A 24,126-nucleotide genomic window follows, 5' to 3' on the forward strand; every position below is an offset into this window, starting at 1 on the left:
GCCGGGCCTGCCAGGTTCCCGACCAGAAACTTGCACGGGATGTTGAGGCCCCGGCCGGAGAAGAGCGCAGCCCAGTGTCCCCGAGCCGAGCTGTCGGCATCCGCGAAGAAGCGGGGGGAGAAGAGAGCGGACTCCCTGCTGGAGCCGCTCAAGGATTCGGACACGACGAGCTTCCTGCGGGAAGCCTTCAGGAAAGGTGAGTACTGAGGATCGTACGGACAAGGGAGCGCTGTCCTCCTCTTAGGGCATTGTCCTTGGCTTGCGCTGACTGGTTTCCGACCCTCTGGGAAGGACGTTTCTGGAAGGGAGCTGCCTAGAGCGGATGGATGCAGCGCGGGAAAGAAGCCCGGGAAGCTGGTGGCCGCGCGGCCGGCGCTCTGCAGCGGGAGGAGCGCGCGTCCCCTTCCGCCAGGTGGCGCTGTCTGGCTTTCCCTCGGCTTCCCGCGCCAGTCCCGGGAGGCCGCCGCCGCAGCGGCCGCTCTAGCCGACCGGGGCGGGCTCTGTGGTTCCGGGCGGAAGTGAGGCGCCGAGCGGAACGGCCTCTGGTGACATTTTCTCCGGGCGGCGCGGACGAGTGAAGGGACTTGGTGGAGGCTGTGGAGGTGGCGAGATTCGTTTTAGCCCCGGCGGGGCTCGGACCGCGACCCTCTGCTCGCCGCCGGGGCCTGTGCTGAGGAGGAAGAGGCGGCGGCGGCCGTCGCGGCCCGAGTCACCGCGGCCGGGGGGTCGGTGCGTGCCCCGACGGGGCGCGCGGAGCGGGCGAGGAGGTGCGGGGCTGCCCCGGAGCGCAGGTGAGGCGGGAAGGTGCGCGGGGCCGCGGCCCGGCTGCTGGTCGAGCCGTGGGACCGGGCTGCGTCCCGGGGAGGGCTGCGGGCCGCGCGGGGGTGGGCTCTGCGGCGCCGGGGTCGTGACGGGGTCGTGACGGGGTCGTGACGGGGTCGTGACGGGCCGGGCCGGCGGGCGCCGAGCGTTCGCGCCCGGACGTGGCGGGAGGCGCGGCCCGGGTCGGGGGCTCCGGGAGGGAGCGGAATTGCTGGGCGCCTCGCCTCGCCCGCCCGCCGGTGCCCCTCGGGTCCTCCCGGCCCGGCCGAGGTGGCGGGCGGAGCTCCCTTTTCCCCGGGGGCTGAGAGGAGGCTGGAGGTGCCGCAGCCCGCGAGCCGGGGAGTTGTCTTCACGCAACTTTCGGGCGCCTCGGCCGGCCGTGGGGGGGGGGGCGGCGGCGGCGGCGGCCCCAACCCCAGCCCCAGCCCCGCCAACTCTGCCGGACACCTGCCGCCTGCCCCCGGGAGCCCCGGCGGCCGCCCAGCGCGGCGCGCGCCGTGGCCGTGGCCGAGGACGGGGACGGGGACTAGAGGCTTCCCGTGGCGGCGCCGCCTGCGCCGCGGCGCTTCCACTACCTTCGGTCGGCAGACGCCGCCGGCCGCTGGCAGGGCTGTGCCAGCCTCCAAAACTACGTCCTCTGGAGTTGGTCACCCTCACCTAGAAAACTGGCGCCGGTGGAAACTGCGCCCCGCGCCCCCCGCCCCCCGCCCCCGGGTACAGGCCATTGTCTTCTCTGACTCCGCCCGGGGGGTCTTCGGCTTCTCCTCCTCGTCCGTCAGTGGCGTTTCGGGCTTCGTCATTTATTTCTTACGGCGCCGACCTCAGTTTATCGCTGGGGCCGTAGCCCCGACAAGAAACCCGTAGGTCACTCGGTCTCCCTTTTTCAAGTCGTCCTCTCCGCTGTCGCAGAATTTGAGGCTCGCGGGTTGAAGGGATGAACGTCTGTCCGTCCTTGGTCTTCCACATCGAACCGCCTGAGCCGTTTATGCTTAGAGGTGCTTTTCATCTCTTGACTGAGTTTCTTTTTTTTTCTTTTCTTTTCTTTTCTTTTCTTTTCTTTTCTTTTCTTTTCTTTTCTTTTCTTTCTTTTCTTCCTTTCCTTTCCTTTCTTTTCTTTTTCTTTTCTTTCTGAATCCATCCCCCTAGTTGGATGAAAGCCCCACTGATGATGCTTTGTCAAGGTTGGACCTCTTAATTACAAATACATCTGGCGTTGTTGCTTAGGCTGTTACTGTTCCTAGTGTCGTTGGGCACATGCTAACAGTTTGCATCGCTCCCTTCCTTCTTCTCCTGGGATATTTTAAGGATGAAGACTATTAACTTTCTAACGTAGTTTTGCTGATCCAGGCAATCCGGATTCCTCCAAGTAAGAGCATTGCCTTTTGGTTTAACAAGCATTTTTAGAGGCCTACGATTGATAGTTATTACCTGACGTCCTGAGGAGTCACAACGCTAACCGTTTGTTAGTGGGAAATGTAATATTATGGCTGTCTAATCTGGCCAACCTGATGCCTGGTTTAGTGCTTTATGCGCAGTAGGTGCTCAGTAAATAGAAAACGGAGTTAAATTTTAATTCAGGAAGCTAAGATGGAATTTACTGCAATGACCTATGTTGCTTTAAAAAGAATCTTAGTGAAATTTCATGCAGTCCCATTGACAAATAGAAATATTTTTAGCCATTTTTAAATCAGAGTGCTTTCCAGTATCATTGTACTCTTAAAACTTCATGTTTTTCATAAGGTTAACGTGTTGTAAACTTCAGGACACGTGTGTATACAATATGAAAGGCAGAGAGAAACTTTGAGGTAATTATACCTAACGCATCAGCTAAATGACTTTTTATCGAAAAAATTTTTTTTTCTGACATCTTTTTGTGAAAAATGACTAGAGTTGGAAACTTTGCCCAGTGCTAGCTAGTCATATTGTGTTCATAGTGAGTTGTTACATTATTCACTAATTTAGTTTATATGACTCTTAAATGCACTTAGGAAAGAGTGTCATAATGCTCTTTGTTTTATACTCATCATGATTAATCCAAGAGCTGTATATTAAAGATAAACTCGGCCTTAGATTCTAATTTAATGTAGTTCTGTTGGAACTGAGTGCTCAGTTTATATCCTTCAAAGATTTTATTTTATAAGACACATTGATAGATCAAGTCTCCTTAACTATGTGACTAGTAACTTTCTAGCTTGTGTAACTTGTAAACTCATTATTCAAGGAGTTGTTTTGCTGGGATCTTCAATCTTACCGTTTGGTCTAATGTCTGCATGAGTACACAATGTATGTGCAATTAGCATGGTTTTGTTTTTGTTTTTTCTTTCTTTTTTAAGGTTGGAGCTGGCGTATACTAGATAACCAAACTCTGTGTTTGTAATTTTGGCATTTTCTTAGACCTTCCTAATTTTCCTGCATTTAACTGGGAATTCGAAAACAAATGTATATTCTTGCTTACATGCTTACAATTGGCAGTACTTGAGAACACCTAATAAAAGATTAAAAATGTGCTTTTTAATTTATTTTTAAAAAGATTTTATTTATTTATTTGACAGAGAGTGTGCAAGCACAAGTAGGGGGAACAGCAGGCAGAGGGAGAGGGCAAAGCAGGGCTCCATCCCAGTACCCTGGGATCATGACCTGAGCCAGAGGCAGATGCTTAGCCAATTGAGCCACCCAGGGACCTCTAAATTTTTATTTATTAAGTAATTACTCCACCCAACATGGGGCTCAAACTCATGACTCTAAGATCAAATTGTTGCATGCCCTACAGATTAAGCCAGCCAGATACCCCCAAGAATGTGCTATTAATGTGTTTTCCTTTGAATCCTACTGATTATGGTTTTCTGTATTAACTTAGGAAAGAATCTGGGGCCAAATAAGTTTTCTTAGCTAGCTGTAGTAAAATTGAAATAGACATTAATAACTGAGAAAGAGCTATTGAAAACTTGGAGAAAATAGAGGACGACACATTCAGGTAGAACCTCTCTATTCTCACAACCCTAAGTTATTGATTGCTTACTGTGTGCCAGTAGTGCTGTAGTTGCTAGAGACATACTGGTGAGTAGGACTGACAAGGTCCTGATGCTGAAGGAACTTAAAACTACTTACACCTGGGTTTGAGATGAGTTTCCAGGTGCGCATTCCAGGTTAGGTAAACAGCCTATCCAAAGTCATGAGTATCGGTAATGTTGACTGGTTGTGTGGCTAGTGCCTTCACTTTACAGAGGAATAGGTTGTGCAAGTACCTTAGTGTGCTAAAGCATTATTTTCTTCTTTTAGGGGAAAAAAAAGCTCAGGTGGAATATGAAGGATGTGATAGCATTCCTTTTGAAAGATTGTCTTCATCCTTATGTTCAATGAGTAGAAATGTTACTGATATTATTATACTTTAGAGAGAGAGCACGCACGCCAAGTGTGAGCAAGTGGGGAGGGGCAGAGGGAGAAGAGGAGAGAATCTCAAGCAGACTCCGGGCTCAATCCCAAGACCTGAGATCATGACCCGAGCCAGTATCAAGAGTCAGACAATCAACTGAGCCACCCAGGTGCCCGACTGGTTTTCATTCTTTATTTTGAGTTGATTCTTATTTGTCAGACTAAAGTAATTTCATAGTTATTTTTCTTTAGTTTTTAATTTCCAGTCTTAAATTTAGATTTGACTGTTGTCATGAAACTTTTCTAAATCCTTTTAGGGTTTATCTTTAATTGTACCTACATTCCCTACTCTTTCATGGCTCATAATAGAACTTAGGGGAAATAAACAGTGTTTTCTGATTCTGTGTGGGCAGCTTCTCAGCACAAGTGGGATTGATGTTCAGTCAGTTTTCACACTCAGCCTACAGGTCCTTGTGGTAAAAGGAAGGAGCAGGGTGAAACTAAGAAGTATTTTATATTCCTTCTATACTTCTGAGCTAAGGGAGGGAAATGTGTGTTGTATATAGTATACATATTTATCATAACATATTAGTAGCAGATGATAGTAGTAAACGTGGTTTAAAAATACCATAAAATAACCAGTATGACTCAGATTTGATGATTGTCTTGTTTAGGATTTGCCTTATAGTGTTCATTTTAAGTTATGTTTTTGTTCTCTTTCATGTCTTTATTCAAAACAAGGACCTCCAATTCTGTCTTAATAGCCAAAAGATAGGTGGTATAAACCCTAAGTTACTAATTTGACTTTATCCAATTTTAACACTACTTAGGTGAGTATTTTCTAGTGAAGATTAATTAAAAGTAAAAACTTACCACAGAACTTATTTTTATGTGGGTGTGTTTATACTTGGTTAAATCAGAAGCTCATTTATCGAATACTTAGGTGAAAAAAAAAAAAAAAAAAAAAAAAAAGAATACTTAGGTGCCAGGTGGGGATGGTTAGAAAAATGAAAGAAACCATTTCTGCCTAAGGTACTCAAATCTAGCGAACCAGATGACCTCTAAGTTTCTTTCCTTCTCTAAATGTGAAGAAAAGTAGGCTGTTGCAGAAAAAAGTACTGTATAGCAAAGTATAGTATGGAGTTAGTCTTTTCCTTTATGAAATCATTTTAAGTAAGATATTGGAAAATGAGATTATTCTTTTCTTCCCCCCTCAATGATATTTTTCTTAAATGGGTCTCTAAGCGTGAAAGGAAATGATTGGGGACTTGAGTGTTCTTTTTTGTATTGCCAGCTCATTTACAAAATACTTTTTTCTCCCCCTGAAATTCAAGTCCATGTATTAATAAATTAGTTCTGATTGTTCAAAGAGCAACAGAATTAAATCTGTTAAAACTTACAGCAGTCATTCCTAAGAATGTGGATAAACTAGACTTGTGCTTAGGTAATCTAGAAATTTAAGTTTTTATTAGCATGGTAAATATTAGGGAAACAGGAGACTGACTGAAGTCTCCAGAAGTTATTTTTTACTTAGTTGTCTGATTTTTTTTTTTTTTTTTTAAATAATGTTCTTATGATGTTCTGAGTCAGCATTTTGTGAGGTGCCTTCTGATCAGAGAAAGGTATTGTTGGGGATAGGGAAGTTGGGTGTGGACTAAAACTCTGGGAAAACAGCACTGTTTTCCTTTCCGTATTAAGAACAAAAACCTCATGTGGTTAAGATTTTGAGTGGTATCCTGTCTGCCCTAGTTTTAACCTAACATAGAAGCATGGTTTATTCTTACATCAACGCTTTTTATCATCAAGGGTTTCCCATTATTTTATTCCACTACAGTCCACTAAATGATTTGCTATGATAGGTTTTTGGCACCATTTATCTTGAGGACCTCAGGTCCTAGCATGGGGTGACCCATCTTTATCCCATCTTTATGTGTGCTATATTCTGAAGGAGATAGAAATGGCCAGAGCAGGGATCTTGGAGGAAATCTAGAACCTGTGTTTTACAGTGTTCTTGATTTACATTGATGGTGTTTTTGAGCACTTAGAGGGTCTTACAATAGCCATGGTGCATTCTTTGTGTTTGGTAACTTCCTTGGCTCTTACTTGATGCTGGTTTATTCACAGCCTGGGGCTGGGCCAGATACATGTCAGTAGTGGTCGTATCTGCAACATGAAGTGATTTGAGCAGCCATTATCACTCCTGGCCTATTTATAGAGCTTGTATCAGTGGAGAAAAGGTTGGCTGGCAAGCAAGCAAAGCTGCTGTCTTCCCGTGGTTGCAATCTCACAATTTATATTTCATTCTGGGTGGGCCAAATCCATTCAGCTGCGTTAGTTTTTAGTGTTCCTTTTTTTGTATTCCATTCTTTTAGCACTCCAGTTTCTTAGTCAACCTCACTCTTGAAGGAAAAAACCCAAATAACTATTATCATACTGAAAATAATTAGCAGTAATTCCTATCGTATGATATTTAGTGTTCAGATTGCTCCACTGTCTCATAAATGTACTTTTATACTTAGACTGAGTCAAGTAAGGTCTGTGTATTGTTTGGTAATCTGAAGGTTCCCCCTACATTTCCTCCCTCCCTGGGAAATTATTCGTTGAAGAAACAGTTTTTTTTCCCAGTTTGAATTGGTCAGTTACATTCTTCTGGTGGTATTAAACGTGTTCCTCTGTTCCCTTGGTTTCTTGTTATTTGATATTAGGTCTAAAGGCTTGATCAGTTTGAGTTTCTATAACATATATTGTTTCTCTTCCCTTTCTTTTTGAGGGGGGCAGAGAAATAGATGATGTTGAGTAGTTGCATCAGGAGGCACATAATGTTTGGTTCTCTGTGGTATTAGCAGCTGTTGATACTCATTGCTGAGCTCCATTACTTAATTACTCATAATTCTTCACTCTCAATGCCTTTCATCATTCCCAGTTCTGAGGCTTTTATACTGTACCTTGTTTATAGCTTCTTCAACGCTTTCCTTTTGAAAGCTAAGTGAAGGGAAGGGATGAGTTGCTGTGGAGAAAAGGGCTATTTCCACTATATTGTAATATCTTAGGGGTTTTTATTTCAGTCTTTATCTTTGGTTGCACTGTCCATATTATCCATGCTACCTACAGCTTCTCAGGGGAAACACTAACCCCGAATCCAACAAATAACCAAGTCCTTTGAAAGTGAAATTTGTTTAGAGATACTAGTGCTTAGTAAGACAAGAGTACTATTGTCATTAAAGTATTAAGTTTGTATATATAAAAATTAGAAAAAAGATTAAATTTTTTTTTTTTATTTCAAAAGATTTAGCAACATCACTGTTATAGACATAATGGAATCTCTTCCTGGAACTGAACATCTGGGGAGAGGGGGCTTCCTTTTGATTTTTAGTAAGATAATACTGCTTTACCTTATTTGTGTTAGTTGCCTAAGAAATTTAGTTTTCTAGTGTCTGATTTTTACATCTTTTTTTTTTTATTTTTACATCTTTATGCATAAATTCACAAGCATTTATATACAGTATTCTAACTAAGGAGATGGATTTACCAGGCTCTAACTTAGTCAACTTCACTCTTGAAGGAAGTGGTGTCCATTTTTGTCTTAAGTTTTTATGTGGAAAGGTAAAGGGACAGTTACACTGTTAGAAATCATGTTGATTCTATGTAATGGAATATATTTTTATATACAAATTATTAGTGATACTAAGCAAATAAGGTGTTTCATTAGTGGTCTTCTGATTTTTAAAAATGAGTCAGTTCATCAGTTTGACATATTTATTAAATATTATGTATTAGGAAAACCATTATGTATTAGAACTGAATGAACTGAAGACGATTAACATAATCCCTGTTTTCAAAGGAGATTGCAATATAACGGGGCTAAAGGGGGTGAGTAAAAACATTTGCACAAGTAACTGGTTTCTTTTTAATTGCTTTCTTCATACTGTGCTGTTTCCCTTCTCACCTATGTTTAAGGTTAACTCTTAATTTCTTTTGTTTAAATTTTCTCGGTAGTTGCTGTGTTGTGTTTTAAAAATCACTCTCATAGTGTATGAATTGTATGCCATAGTAAAAAAAAAAAATCAGGTGATAATTATTGGTGCAAATTTTTTTGAACGATTACTTATATTGTGATTCTCTCCCACTGTTAGATTGTTATCTGTTCTGATATTCAACTTGTCTGACACTGTAGAGTCATTTTATAATCTTTGACAGTTGCCCATATCAGCAGGAAGTAGGCATATAAAACTGTTTGAAAGCCCTGCTTCATTCTAGTTTTAGTTTCATAGATTGCGATTTGCTTCTTGGTCTTCTCTTCATGTTTATATTGTAAAAAATAAAACTATGCAGAACTTCAAAACACCTTAATTTGGGCCTTTTTTTTTTTTTTTTAAGTTTTTAGGTGTAGGGTAGGCAAAGATCGTCAGAGCTTAGAAAGTAGTCTTAAAGACTTGTAATTGATTATCATGGAATTTTTTTTTTTAAACTGTGGTCCCAGTTATTAGGAAAGTAAGTTACTGCTTTAAAAAAATGAGTAGAATATGCAAGCTATAATCTGTTTTATATCCTAACCATCTTGGAAGCAGAACTTTCTGCTTTCTTAGGGTTAAGCTACATTGTTGGTGGTGGTCTCCTGATTTTCTTTTTTAAGTTCCATTCATATAAGAAGTGTTTTTACAACAGTGTATAAGCAGCCCAGTTTCTTTGATTTTTAGTGTGAGGAGAGTGCATCATTTTTGAATCAGATTCAGTAATAAATCCATAATTGAAGGGCACCTGGCTGTGTCATTCAGAGCATGTGATTCTTGATCTCAGGGTTAGAAGTTCAAGCCCCATGTGGGGTATAGAGATTATTTAAAAATAAAGAAAAAAATTTAAATAGAACAGCCTCTTATTTTTTTACTTATTTATTTTTTTAGGAGGGGGGAAGGAGCAGAGGGAGAGGGAGAGAAAAGAACCTAAAGCAGGCTTCTCACCCAGTGCAGAGCCCCAAGAGAGTCTTGATCTCACAACCCTGAAATTGTGACCTGAACTGAAATCAAGAATTAGATGCTTAACCAGTTGAGCCACCCAGGTGCCCCCCAAATAAAAAGTCCTTAAAAACAAAACAAAACAAACACTAAACACATGTAGTTGAATATTTAAACTGTAAGCCAGCTAATAATTTTTGAATTTCAAAGCTAAGCCTCTTTAAAAAGTAACTTTAAAAAATTTGCTTACATTGCTATTTGGACTACACCTCCCTTGCTTAATAACTCCTTCCCTTCTTTATATGGCATAGTTTTTATTTTTGCTGAATAATGGTATGGTATGCCTTGGGCACAGTAAGCACAGTATGGAAAAGTATACTGTTTTTCTCAAATATAAAGATACCAAAGAAATGGTAGCTGTGTGTTTTCTATAAAAGTGAATAAAAACAATGGATATTTGTTTCTAGGGAAAGTTATCAAAGAGTATCCTTGTTTACCTTCTTAAATGTAAAATATAGATATACTTTGATGTATTTTTTTGTTGTTAAAGTTTATTTATTTTTTTGTAATCTTTACAGCCGATGTGGGACTTGAACCCATGACACTGAGATGGGTTCAAGTTGTCACTCTTTCAGCTGAACCAGCCAGGTGCCCCACAAAAGATGTATTCTTGTATAATTGTAGACAAAAACCAAAATATGAAGTGACTTAGTATTTATTTAAACATTAATACTTTATATTAATTGAGCCATAGATTTAAGCAAGGAAAAAGTGGCATATCATTTGCATTTCCTGTGGCTGCTATTTTGAAAAAAAAATTGGTTACTTAAGCCTTGTATCATTATTATGTATATCTGAAAAGCACATCTTAAACTAATATGATGCATTTGTAGATAAAGTTAGTGCTGAGGGACCGGTGGCTCAGCGGTTTGAGCGTCTGCCTTGCTCAGGATGTGGTCCCGGGATCTGGGATCAAGTGTCACATTCGGCTCCCTGCATAGAGCCTGCTTCTCCCTCTGCCTGTGTCTCTGCTTCTCCCTCCCTCTGTGTTTCTCATGAATAAATAAATAAAATTTTTTTTTAAATAAATAAAATGTTTTAAAAAAAGTGCTGAAGTAAAGGAGGTAACTGCACTTGTAGCAGAGTTTGTCGTTAAAATTTTAAATGGTTGGGAAATTATTTAAAATAAGGGATTTTAAAATGTCGATGTTTGAAAAAGCAAAATGTCCTCAAGATTCTATTTTAATGAAACTTATTTTTAAAAAATAGTATCCACAGGCCCTAGCCAAAAAATAAATAGATAACCTGAGTATAAATATATATTGTTCAACAAATATTAAGTGTCTGGTAGGTTTTAGGTATTTTTCTAGATGGCTGCAGATACAGTAATCAAAGAGACAAATCCCCTTCCCTCTTGTATCTCATATTCCATGAAGCAGACAGACAATAACCTATAAACACACAAATGAGCAAGGTAATTTAGACTCCTTTTAAAAAACAGAGTAACAATGGGGTATGGGTGAGAAAGGAGGTGTTTTAGTATATTTAAGGAATGATTTAATTAATTAACTTATTAATTAATTTATTTTTTAAGAAAGGCCTTTTAAAGGTGAGTTTGAATTGAGATCTGAAGTACAGGAGCAAGCCAAGCCTTCAAAAGAGCAATGAGGATTGCATTCCTGGTAGTGGGAACAGCAAGTGCAAAATCCCTTGAATCAGAAAAGATGTAAGCATGTTGAAAGAATTTGGAGCCTAATGAAGCAGAATGATGCTGATGTGAGACTTTAGCAATACATGCCTTATAGGTCTTAAAAAAATTCAAATATTATTCTAATTGTAAGGAATGTGTATAGGGAAACTGTAGGTCTTCTTAGCAAGGAACAGTCTTGTTTACCTTCTTCAGTGTACAGTGTAGATGTGCCTTGATTCACACAGGAGAGATATTCTTGTATATTTGTGGGCAAAACCCAAAATGTAAATATCAAACCTTAAATATATTAGGAAACCTTATTTTAAAGGAGTCTGTATAAAAGCCTTATCTTTAAAATGTATAACCTGAATGATCTTTTGTAAAGGTTGAGATGTTCAGAACCTTCATTTTGGTTAAAGGAGGCTACTTGTGTAGCACAATCTAGTCGTAGGTTAAGAAGCAGGTTGGAAATTCAGAAACTGTTCTAAATATATCTGTCTAAATCTATCTAAATATATCTTGGCCATTGACCTACATATTCTTTTCTTAGAAATGAGGATTGTACATTTCAGGTTAACTATGAGCAATAATTAATAAAAATAATTAAAATGTTCTGGAAACCTAAATGGACTTGTTTAGGTAGTTGTGAGTGTGTGTAGAGCACTTGTTCTATGTATATTTTAAATTATAGCTTTATAAAAAGCCTGGAAATAGGCAATAAAACATCAGTTTCTTTTTAAAAACAATAACTGAAGCATTTTTTTTAGTAGGCTTTTCAGTTGAAATTGCCTCTATCTTTTTTGCTTTTTAAAATATTCCATGAGAGAGTGCCTGGGTGGCTTCGTCATTTGAGCATCTGACTAGTGATTTCAGCTCAGGTTATGATCTAATCTCATGGGTGATGAGATCCAGCCCCCATTTGGGCTCTGCTCTCAGCAGGGAGTCTACTTGGGATTATCTCCCTCTGCCCCTCTCCCCATGTGCACATGTACACACACACTATCTCAAATAAATAAATATTTTAAAATAAAATTAATCCTTGAAACTTTTTGAAACATTGAGGTATTAGCTAATTCATGGTTGAGTTTTATGCTGTATCTGAAATTGACCATAGTCCTTAGTAGTGCATTGTAGTACTAGTTTTCTGATGCTGAAGCAAAGGCCAGGGCAAAACAGATTGCTCTCATGTTGACTTTTCAGTGAAGTCTACAAGTAAATCTGTTAACTGTGGGGATTTTCTGTGAACAGTGACCCTAGTTCCTACAAAAATGTTAGGCAGGAGATGACTAACATATTTATATTGTAGCACCACATGCATTTTTTAAAAAACAAAAAATGAGATTTATTAGGTTCATTTAACTTTGATAAGTCCAGTGTGCAACTGGCCTCTAATCTAGTTGGAGCTAGGAACTCATTTGATATCTGGGCACTGTTTTTCTCTTTGTATACTACTGGCTTTCTATTGCTTTTCTTCGTGGGCTTCATTTTCAGCTGGGCTTTCCTCTCATGAGGGCAAAGTTGGCTTTCCAGCAGCTCCAAGCCAAGTTTCCTCAGCATTTCCAACAAATTAGTAGACTGTGTATTTTAGAGCAGTTTTAGGTTTGCTGAAAAATTGAGAGAAAGTACAGGGAGTTCCTGTAAACCTCCTCTTCAGTTTCCCTATTATTAACATCTTGCATTAGCTTGGTACCTGTGTTAACAATTAGTGAACTAATATTGATACATTACAAAGGTCCAAGTTTATATTAGGTCTCACTTTTTGTGTTGAAAAGTAGAGATACCATAACAGGGACAAGAGTTCTGTGGATTTTGGGATGCCTGGGTGGCTCAGAGGTTGAGCATCTGCCTTTGGCTTAGGGCATGGCATGATCCTGGAGTTAGGGGATTGAGTCCCATATTGGGCTCCCTGCATGGAGCCTGCTTCTCCCTCTGCCTGTGTCTCTGCCTCTCTCTCTCTCTGTCTCTTATGATTAAATAAATCTTAAAAAAAAAAAAAAGTCTGTGGATTTTGACAAATGTTTGATGCCTGTCCATCATTATAGTATTTAAGAGTAGTTTTGCTGCTCTAAAGATCTCCTTTGCTTCACTTATCATTCCTACTCCGTCTCCATTTCTCCTTGGCAGCCATAGACTTTTTTTTTTTTTTGACAGTGTATTTATTTTAAGAGACTTTATTTTTCTTTTTAGAGTTTACAGCAAAACTGAATGGAGGGTACAGAGATTTTTCCATAGACCCCTTGCTCCCCACACATGCATAGTCTGCCCCATTATCAGCATCCCCCATCAGAGGAACAACTGAGGAACCTACATTGACATGTTATCTAGAGTCCGTAGTTAACATTAGGACTCACTCTTGGTATTCCACAGTTTTGGGGTTTGGAAAGATTTATAATGTATATCCACCATAGTTTTAATGCTCTAAAAATCCTCCATGCTCCCCACCTGTTCATCTTTCCCTCCTCCAAGCCTCTGGCAACCACTGATCTTTTTACGGTCTCTCTCCATAGTTTTGCCTTTCCTAGAATATCATATAGCTTGAATTATAGATTATGTAGCCTTTTGGATTGGCTTCTTTTACTTAGTAATATGCATTTAAGTTTTTTTTTTTTTCATGTTTTTTCATGGCTTACTAGCTCATTTCTTTTTTCTTTTAAAAAGACTTACTTATTTTAGAGGGGGGCGAGGGAAAGGGAAAGAATCTCAAGCAGATGCCCCACTGAACACAGAGCTCGATGAGGGGCTTGATCTCACTACCCTGAGATCAAAATTAAAAGTCAGAGTGGACCCTTAACCGACTGGGCCACATGGAAGCCCCATGGTTCATTTCTTTGTAGCACTGAATAATATTCCATTGTCTGGATGTACCACAGTTTACTTGAATGGTCACTTGCTGAAGGACATCTTGGTGGCTTCCAATTTTTGGCTGTATATTCTTTGGCATTTTTGACTGAAAATCACAATATTGAAAGCAGTCTTTTTCTTGACCTTATTACTGTTATCAATAGCAAATATTTATGCCCCCCCCACCCTGGTGTAAGAATTTATTTTTCAAAAGATGTCAAATGTTATAGGAAACTTTTCTTCTAGTCTAAGAACGGTTCTGTTTCAGAAGCAATAAAATGCAAGGTAAATGTTTTGCCATTGTTAATCTAGTATTGAATGGTTTACAGAATATTTTCTTACATGTTAGTGAAATTAATATGGGAAATAATTCTGAGTGGGGGTGCCGGTGTGGTGTAGTTGGTTAAGCATTTGGCTCTTAGTTTCGGCTCAGGTCATGATACCAGGTTGGTGAGAAAGAGCCCCACGTCAGGCTCCATGCTCAGAAGGAGTCTGCTTGAGACTCTCTGCTTGAGACTTTTTCCTTTTCCCTCTGCCCCTCCCCGTCGAAAATAAATAAATGAATCTTCTTAAGAAATGATGTTATGATGTTAGTACTATAGTGTCATTTTGTAGCTGGAAAATAGGCTCAGAGAAGTTACATGACTCATGTGTCACATATGTGCCAGGTAAAAACTAAAGTCATTTTACTGTAAATCTGGTGGGTTTTGTTCTCACTTTCTTTATCCTGACACTTTTTGGGGGAGAGGCACTGGTTAAGTATTGTATTTAAGTGTTTGAAAATTTGCAAATTCTCTGTATAAACTTCTCTATATAATCTCAGTTTGTTTCTTTGACTCTAAAGCCCTTACACTTTGGTTTAGTGAAACAACGACCTTATTATTTGTGAAAAAATAAGAGTGATGGATTGAAGGTTATCAATAGCATACATTTATTGAGCAGCTTGTTTTGAGGTACGGTGTTATGTGGCACATACTGTGGAGGGATGAGTGATAAAGAACTTGGACTCTGGAGTTGCTTCTGAAAAATCTCAATTCTAGCATTGACTGTTAATTTGTGCAAGTTCCTTAATTTTGCCCATATCTGTAAAATAGGGTGATAGTATTTACCTTGTAGAGTTGTTGGGGGTGGATTATACATTTAAGTGTTTAGCTGATTTTTTGGAGATTAAGGAGTGCTTTATATTATTTTATTAATTTATAAAAAAGGCTTTTATTTTTTTGACAGAGAAAGAACAAGCAGGGGGAGCAGCAGAGGGAGGGAGAAAAGCAGGCTCTGCAGAGCAGGGAGTTTGGTACAGGGCTTGATCCCAGGACCCTGGGATCATGACCTGAGCTGAAGGCAGATGCTTAACCAACTGAGCCACCCAGACATCCCTATTTTATTTTATTTTATTTTATTTTATTTTATTTTATTATTTTATTTTATTTTATTTTATTTTATTTTATTTTATTTTATTTTATTTTTTTAAAGATTTATTTATTTATTCATTCAGAGAGAGCGAGAGAGAGGCAGAGACACAGGCAGAGGGAGAAGCAGGCTCCATGCAGGAAGCCTGATGTGGGACTCGATCCCAGGTCTCCAGGATCACACCCCGGGCTGCAGGCAGCGCTAAACGGCTGCGCCACCAGGGCTGCCCCCTATTTTATTTTATTTTTTAAAAGGTTTTATTTATTTGAGAGGAAATGGTGTGCATACAAGTTAGGAGGAGGGGCAGAGGGACAAGCAGACTCCCTGCTGGGCGTGGGGCTCAATCCCAGGACCCTGAGATCATGACTTGAGCTGAAGTCAGAAGCTTAATCGACTGAGCCACCCAGGCGCCCTAAGAGTGCTTCATTTTAATAATATTATTATTTATATGTATATAAACAGCTGCAGTGTATCACTGGGCATAAAACAGTTCTATGCAGTCATACAAAGGCTGGATTATTTGCAGTCATTTTTACAAGAATGTAAGATTAGCATTAAAATACTACTAAAACAACTCCTCATTCCTACATACGTGCTATGTATTGGGAAGTGTCTAAGTAGTGTGTTGAGCAATACATATCTGTGATGCTGTAGACTTTTGAAAGCATTCTTAGATTGTTTCATAAATATATGTCTGTTTCTCTTAACTTTGACAATCTGTATTTCCATTCCCTACTCCTTTTTAAAATTTTACAGATAAGGAACTGAAGAACAAAGGTAGAGACTCATCCTAGGTTACACAGTGGCAGAGCTAAGTTTAGAACCCAAGTTTCTGACTCCTCCCTAGCTTATTTTTTTCCTTCTCTACTTTGCTGCCTTTCCTTTTCATGTCCTTGCTTTTGTATACAGGCAGGTGCAGACTTAGAGAAACAGGGATCATGGTAACTGATTCTCAAAGATTTGAATTTTTCTAATTCATTGTTTTATTTGCTCTTAGGAATGCCAAGAATACTTTAATATTATTGACAGGAAAATCCATCCCCAATTGCTGCTGAGTTTTCGACCTAAATGTTATATACTTAGTTCTGCAACATTTCTTTGGATTTCTCAAAGGCACTTTAAAATCCCTCAGTCTAAAACCAAACTCTTTTTTAAAAATATTTTATTTATTTATTCATGAGAGAGAGAGAGAGAGAGAGAGAGAGAGACAGAGACATAGGCCCAGGGAGAAGCAGGCTCCCTGCAAGGAGCTCAATGTGGGGCTCCATCCCAGGACCCCAGGATCATGCCCTTGGCCAAAGGCAGAGACACTCAACTGCTGAGCCACCCAGGTGTCCTTAAAACCAAACTCTTGATGTCCTTTTCTCCTCCATTCACTACACAGGTCTTTTCATGTTCTCATCATTTTTTTTTTTAAATTTTTATTTATTTATGATAGTCACACAGAGAGAGAGAGAGAGGCAGAGACATAGACAGAGGGAGAAGCAGGCTCCATGCACCGGGAGCCCGATGTGGGATTCGATCCCGGGTCTCCAAGATCGCGCCCTGGGCCAAAGGCAGGCGCCAAACCGCTGCGCCACCCAGGGATCCCTCATGTTCTCTTAATTGATTGGTTCTACTGTCAGACTATTTGCAGAATCCAGAAACCAAAGACTTGCCCATGATACCTGCCTTTCTCACTGTGCGTATTTGCTCTATGATCTTATATCCTCCACATCTCTGTTGCCAGTAACATCAGTCTAGAGCTGCTGTATTTTTTTTGCCTTGCCTTCGAATTGTTCTGTTGACATTTACTTGTCTCCTTTTCCATCCTGTCTCCACTGTGCTGCCAGAGTGCTCTTTTTGAAGTATAAGTCAGCTTAAATCTGTGTCTCCTTCCTCTCTTTAAAACAGTGGGTTCCTATTTACTTTTCAGGGAAGCCTTCCTACATCTCTTAGGCTATTACATTCCTCTTGCTTTTTTCTTTATGGTGCCAATATATCTTTGTGATACTTACCACAGTAGTAAAATTTAAATTTATTTGTGTGATTATTCAGTTGTTTCTTCTTTATACTGTAAGTACTGTATGGAAGGTACTGTATATCTCCCAGTGCTTGGCACAGTAGCTGACACTAGGGATGCACGGAATACTTGAATGAATCTAGATAACATTGTAGAGAAATGGTGTGTTCTGTGAGGTGCTTGAAGTGAAGAGGAAGAAGAGAGAATAGAAAGGCTAAAAAAAAAATACTGTTTCTTGAAATTTGACTTTGTGGTTGTTATGCACTAGGTACTTTGAATGTGTTACTCATTTCATATTACCAAGGACTGAAATTTTACAAACAAGGAAACTGAAGCTTAGAGAATGTTAATAATTTGTCAGTGGACACATAGCAATTCAAATTCCCTTTCTTTTCTAGTGTCAGGACTAGTGTTTTTATGAGCTTTTGTTTTCTTGTTTGAAAGGATCGCCATATCTCATGGCTACCACTATATTGCATTAGTGCTTACTGCCATATTGGATGAGTGCTGAGAATGACATTGATGAAAGTGACTAAGAGCAGTTTTGGTTATGCAGGATTATTGTCTTTGCTAAAATAGACCCCCTCATTTAATCAACTTCCAGTTATCTCATGTGAAACTTTGAAATCCCATCTTGAGTTTGGAGTCCAGTGCCTCTGACCTTGCTTGCTTCTTTTGATTTTTATGTCTCTCTTGTTACAGGGTTTTAAGATTCTGGAAAAAAAAAAAAAAAGATTCTGTAATAGCCCTTTTAATTCTTTAATTAAAATCATTCTTACCTTTCCAAGCCCAGTTAAATTACCCTCTTCGTGGATACTTTTTCTAGTTCTGATCTTGGGATGTCTGGAGTTCTTTATACCTCTCTTGTAGTACTTACCTAATTTTGCTCTACTTGTACTCATCCAGTTCATTTGTATGAACTTCTTACTGTTTTTAACTGCTCTGAAACACTTAAATAGTAGATTTTCAACCTACGGATTTGTTTTTGATTACTCCTTGGTGTGAGTACTGTGATTTACTCATTTTTGTAATCTCAGACCTAGCATGTTGCTTGATACAATAGGCGTTTGATATATATTGTTGAATTAAATATTTTCAGCTCTAGTTTTTTTTATTTTTTTCTAGTTTTTCTTTTAAAAATAGTTTTAGTATTTTAAGAGATTGACCAAAGAACAGATTTTAATTTTTTTAAAGATTTATTTGAGAGAGAGAGCATGCTTCGAGAAGGGGTAGGGCAGAAGGGAGGGAGAGAATCTCAAGCAGATGCTGAGCTTGGAACCCCACTCAGGGCTTGATCTTAGGACCCTGAGATCATGACGTGAGCTGAAACCAAGAGTTGGACCCTTAACCGGTTATGCCCCCCAGGTGCCCCAGATTTTAATTTTAATTAATTAATTAATTATTTAAAAAAAGATTTATTTATTCATGAGAGACATAGAGAGACAGAGGCAGAGATACAGACAGAGGGAGATGCAGGCTTCATGCAGGGAGCCTGATGTGGGACTTGATCCCGGGACTGCAAGATCACGCCCTAGGCCAAAGGCAGACGCTCAACCACTGAGCCAGCCAGGCATCCCAGATTTTAATTTTTTTTTTTTTTCTTCCAGATTTTAATTTTTAAACAAAAACAATTCTGGTTGCACTTGCAGTGATCAAGAGTGGGTGTGGGGAGACCACTATGATTATTATAATAGCCCAGGCGGTGGGTCATGGTAGCTTTGACCAGGCAGTAGAGAAATAAAAGTATGTGAAGGATTTATTGGATGGCCAAGTTGATAGGACTTGATGATGGAATGGAACTTTGGGTTATGTTTTTGGATTTGGTAATGAGACATTTACATATTAATTGCTTGCTAGAAGAAAGGCAATGTAGGGTATTTTTTTTTTAATAGGGTATTTTTTTAACATTAAATTTGCCATATCTTTGGGATAATTTAAATAGAATGTCAAGGAGGCAATTGATCATCAGGATTTGGAGATCTTTGGAAGAGCCCTTTGGGCTAAAGGTATGAATTTGGGAGTTAAGGATGTGGATAATACCACCTAGAGGTGCCACAAGAGAAAAGAGGTCCTAAGACCGGGCCATGAATAACTAAATTTGGAGCTTCTGGATGTTGAACACTAGGGGGTTGGGGAGAGTGGTATACCTGGAGAGGTCATGGAAGCTCCACATACTTTTCCTGTGCGTCTTTTCATCTGGCTGTTGATTCATATTCTTTAACAAACTGGTAAATGTCTGTTAGTCCATCAAGATGACTTGGTAGAAACTCTTCAGACAGGGGTTATTAAAGCAGCAGCTTTGGACATGATACACGCAGGGCCCCTGCCTAAGGATAGTCCTTTGTTGAAGTTGAATATCACTCTGACACCACACATTGGAAGTGTTCTCATCAAGCCAGATGACAAATGATGGAATATTTGGTTGAATGCGCCCTGGCTTCTCTCAATGGCATTTCCATTCTTAATGAAGTGGTACTTAAATGATCTATTGTGGGCAGAGAATTTAGTGAAAAGAAACATGGCAGATTAAATGGGGAAAAATTCCTTTTTTTTTCTTTAAGATTTTCTTTTATTTATTTATTCATGAGAGACACACACAGAGAGAGGCAGAGACATAGGCAGAGGGAGAAGCAGGTTCCACGCAGGGAGCCTGATGTGGGACTTGATCCCAGAACTCCAGGATCACGTCGTGAGCTGAAGGCAGACGCCCAACCGCTGAGCCATCCAGGTGTCCCAAATGGGGAAAAATTCTTAAAAAACAACTAAATTTAGAGAGGTGAAAATGAGTCAACAAAGGAGATACAAGTTGGTTGAATTGGAGAGGAAGGAGGAAAAACCAGAATAATGTGATGGTATAGAAGTCCATGGAAAGAGATTTTCAAGGAGGGAATGGATAATAGCATCAGATACTCCTGAGAGGTAAGGAATAAAGACGAAAAATGTCTTTTGGATTTAGTGACATGAAATAAAGATAATCTTAGCAACTTTTAGGTGGAATGATGGGAGCAGAGATTAGATTACATTGGGTTAAGCCTTGGAAGATAAGGAATTAGAGATGCTGATAGATCCTAAAGTTTGGTAGTTGAAGTGAAAAGCAAGAAAGATGTGTGCTTTTGGGAGAGATCGGATCGCTTAGTTGGTTAAGCGCCCAACTCTTGGTTTTAGCTTAGGTTCAGGTCATGATATCAGGGCTGTGAGATTGAGCCCTGTCAGCCCTGTGCTCAGCAGGGTATCTACTGGAGTTTCTCTCTCTCTGCTCCTCACCCTGCTCGTGCTCTCTTTCTCTCCCTCTCAAATAAATAAAACCTTAAGAAAAAAAGATGTGTGCTTTTGTTTTTTTTAAAGGTGAGACTTGAACATACTTTAAAATTTTTTGTTCTTTTTTTTTTTTAATTTTTTGTTCTTTTGTCAGCATCTTTGCAGAGCAGAAATTTTTGATTTTAATAAAATCTTTTTTCTTTTATGGATATGCTTTTGGTATTATGCTTAAAAATTCATTGCCAAACCTAAGTTCACCTAAACTTTCTCCTGGTTTCCACTAGAAGTTTTATAATTTTGCATTTTACATTTCATTTATGTCTCTCATCCATTTTGAGTTACTTTTTGTGAAAGGTATAAGGTCTGTGTCCAGATGATTTTTTTTAATTTTAAAATTTTTTAAAAATTATTTATTTATTTATTTATGATAGTCACAGAGAGAGAGAGAGAGAGGCAGAGAGAGAGAGGCAGAGACACAGGCAGAGGGAGAAGCAGGCTCCATGCACCGGGAACCCGATGTGGGATTCGATCCTGGGTCTCCAGGATCGCGCCCTGGGCCAAAGGCAGGCGCTAAACCGCTGCGCCACCCAGGGATCCCGATTTTTTTTTTTAATATTTTATTTATTCATGAGAGATACAGAGAGAGGGGCAGAGATGTAGGCAGAGGGAGATGCAGGCTCCCTGTGGAAAGCCTGATGCAGGACTTGATCCCAAGACCCTGGGATCACGCCAAAGGCAGTGATCAGTGAGCCAAAGGCAGATGCTCAACTACCGAGCCACCCAGGTGCCCCTAGATTTTCTTTTTTTTTTTCATTTGAATGACCAGTTGTTCAATATACTTTAACCATTGAATTGCTTTTCTTGTTCTTTTGTGAAAGGTTGGTTAGATGTTTGTATGGATTTATTTCCCTCTGACTGTGTCTCTGCCTCTCTCTCTGTGTCTCCCATGAATAAATAAGTAATATCTTAAAAAAAAATAGACAACATTGATCTGTGGTGATAAAGTCCGAAAAATGGTTACTTTTGGGAAAAGGACAGGTAATGACTAGAGACGGCAACTAGAGGTGGCATGGGAGAGGCTTCTGGGATTTGGGGAATGCTCTGTATCTGTGTGTTCATTACGTGGGTATGTTCATTTTGTAAAAGTCATCAAGTTGTACACTTAACGATATGTGTACTTCTCTTTGGTAATATTTTCAATATTTCTTTAAAAAGTCTTTTTTTAAAAAATGATTTTATTTATTTAAAATAAATAGGCAGAGAGAGAAGCAGGCTCCATGCAGGGAGCCCAATGTGGGACTTGATCCTGGGACTCCGAGATCACGCCCTGGGCTGGAGGCAGGCGCTCAACTGGTGAGCCACCCAGGCGTCCCTTTCTTTAAAAAATCTTAGAGAGTCTGTTTTGATTAAAGAACAGAAAACTTTTATCCAAATTTGTGTTTTAGTGGTCCAACACCTACTTAATAGCTTTGAAATTTTGTGGGTATAGATTTATTTGGGGAGGGAAGTAGGTAAGGAATTTAAATGTTGAAAATAAGAGCAGACTCACATTAAGGGTTTTGGTATTCCTTGTGGATTGCTTTTATATTAGGTAGTTTTTGGTCACAGATATAGACAGAAATTTTTTTTTTTTTTTTTTTTTTTTTTTTAGTATCAATTTTAAATAAAAGGAAAGACCCTGAGGAAAAAACTATGTCATAAATTCTGTTTGAAACAGTGTTGTCCCTAGGGTGGTCAGTGTAAACCCTATCACTTGCTATTTGATGCTAGATTAGATAAAGCAGTAGAAGGTTTCCTGTTTGGAACAATACCACTTTATTGCAAGGAAATAGGATCACTTGTTGTAAGGATTTTTTTTTTAACTTAAATTTTTGTGACAGAGGAAATATTATCTCTTCTATTTTCATGGTCAAAAGCATTATTGTCATTAAAACATTGACCCTCTTTGAAGTGGCTTTTTAAATAGCCATATTTAGTGCAGAGTATTGTTCTCTGTAAAGAGCAATGTTGGAATTCATGAATTATCTAATACTATGGCTTGTACATGTGGAGAAGCAGTGCAAGTTAATGGGTTCATACAGATAATGTTAGAGGCATTTGTTGGTTATATTTCTTACAGGTCTAGGGTGATGATATGAAATAAACAGATATAGGAGTGCTAGCAATTAGAATGCCCCATTTTACCTAAGTGTTAGAGCAAAATCTTCCCTACAGGCAGTTTCAATTAATGGGCTGTGCTTGTGTCAACTTGTGGTTTCAACGGAAAAGTGCCTGTAGCAACAGTAAACTTCTAACAGCAAAAGACTTGAGTTTTCATTTGTCACATTAGGAAGGACAGTAAGGTTTCAGTTTATTCATTCATTTTGTTTCATTATAATGGTGTTAAAGGATAGTGATGATTGTTGCTCACAAGAAGTAAAATTGAACAGCGTAAAAGGCAAATCTTTCTTTTGTTGAATGCTTAATGATTTTATATATACTGCTATGTCAAAACTCTCAGGAGGGTTTCCTGTAGTGGTTGGCCTTAGATAAGACTCCATCAATCATGGTCCATTCTCACAATTCTAGTTCATAGGAAGTTGTAAAACATCTACGAATATATTGCGAGAAGGAAGACTTTCTTCTTTCTCTGTGTTTTATTGATATCTTTTTTTCCCTCCAAGGATAATTGTTTTATCCTATCAATTTATATACTAAAGCAACAGATTTCACATTAAAAAAAAATCTGTTTGGAGTTTCTTCTGTTTATTTTATTCTTTCTTCCTGGATTAGCTGAGATATTCATCTAGCACCTCTATTTACATTAATAATGTCCAAATCTGTATTTCTGTATTTTTTTCTTTGACACCTATGTTTCTAAGCATTATCCAGTTCAATTTAAAGTTGATTATTTCTTTTTACTTTCCCAGTAGTCCACATTTTTTTTAAGAGGCAGGGAGAGAGAAAGGGAGAGTAGGGGTAGAGGAAGAGGGAGAAAGAGAAAAAGAATCTTAAGCAGGCTTCACACCTGGTGCAAAGCCAGATGTAGGATCTCACAACCCTGAGATCATGACTTGAGCCAAGTCAGACACATAGCCAACTGAGCCACCCAGGCGCCCTTCAGTAGTCCACATCTTAATTTGGTGTTACCCTATACCCAGTTGTAAATGCCAACAACTACCCAAGAATGAGGTGTTCTATGTTGTTTTATGGGTTGAGTTAGTTGATTATGTTCAAGTCTTCTAAAATCTTGACTTTCTTTCTAGTTTTATCTATTTACAATGAGGACTGGAAATCTGTAACTATTGGTGTTGAATTCCCTCTCTCCTTTCCGTTTTGTTAGTTTTTGCCTCATATATCTTGATTTTTATATTTTCCTGATTTATTAACCTTTGTATCATTATGAAGTGTCCCTCTTTGTCTCTTGTAATATTTCTTAAAGTCTGTTTTGTCTGATGTTGATATAAACATTATAGCTCTCCTATAGTTGCTCTTTGCATAATATATCTTTTTCCATTATTTTCTCTCAATCTATTTTATCTTTGAATATAAGATGTGTTTTTTAGACTATATACAGTTGGATCTTTTTTATTCATTTTGACAGTATCTGCTTTATGGTTGGAGGTTTTAGGCCATTTATATTTAATGCAATTATTAATATGGTTGGGTTTACATTTGCCATTTTGTTTTATTGGATGTCTCATTTGTTGTTTCTTTGTACCTTCTTTACTACCTCTGGGGGGAGTTAGTTTTTTAACTATATTTTTTGACGTTTTTCTTTTCTTTTCTTTTTTTTTAAT

At 39.2% G+C, this 24,126-nt stretch overlaps 1 protein-coding gene across 4 annotated transcripts in view; it reads left to right on the plus strand.

Moving 5' to 3' along the window:
* The window catches only part of ARK2N (arkadia (RNF111) N-terminal like PKA signaling regulator 2N), an 80,667-nt gene continuing 56,541 nt past the window's right edge, over window positions 1–24,126 (plus strand). The window contains exon 1 of one of the 4 annotated variants that reach the window (XM_072829464.1): window positions 1–196. The gene's annotated coding sequence lies outside the window, so the exon portion shown is untranslated. Of the gene's footprint in view, window positions 197–511; window positions 792–1,578; window positions 1,818–24,126 lie in introns of those variants that run through there. The other 3 variants (XM_072829463.1, XM_072829466.1, XM_072829465.1) reach the window with 3 other exon arrangements.

This window comes from Canis lupus, chromosome 6, assembly GCF_048164855.1.
Source record: "Canis lupus baileyi chromosome 6, mCanLup2.hap1, whole genome shotgun sequence".
Lineage (NCBI taxonomy): Eukaryota > Metazoa > Chordata > Mammalia > Carnivora > Canidae > Canis > Canis lupus.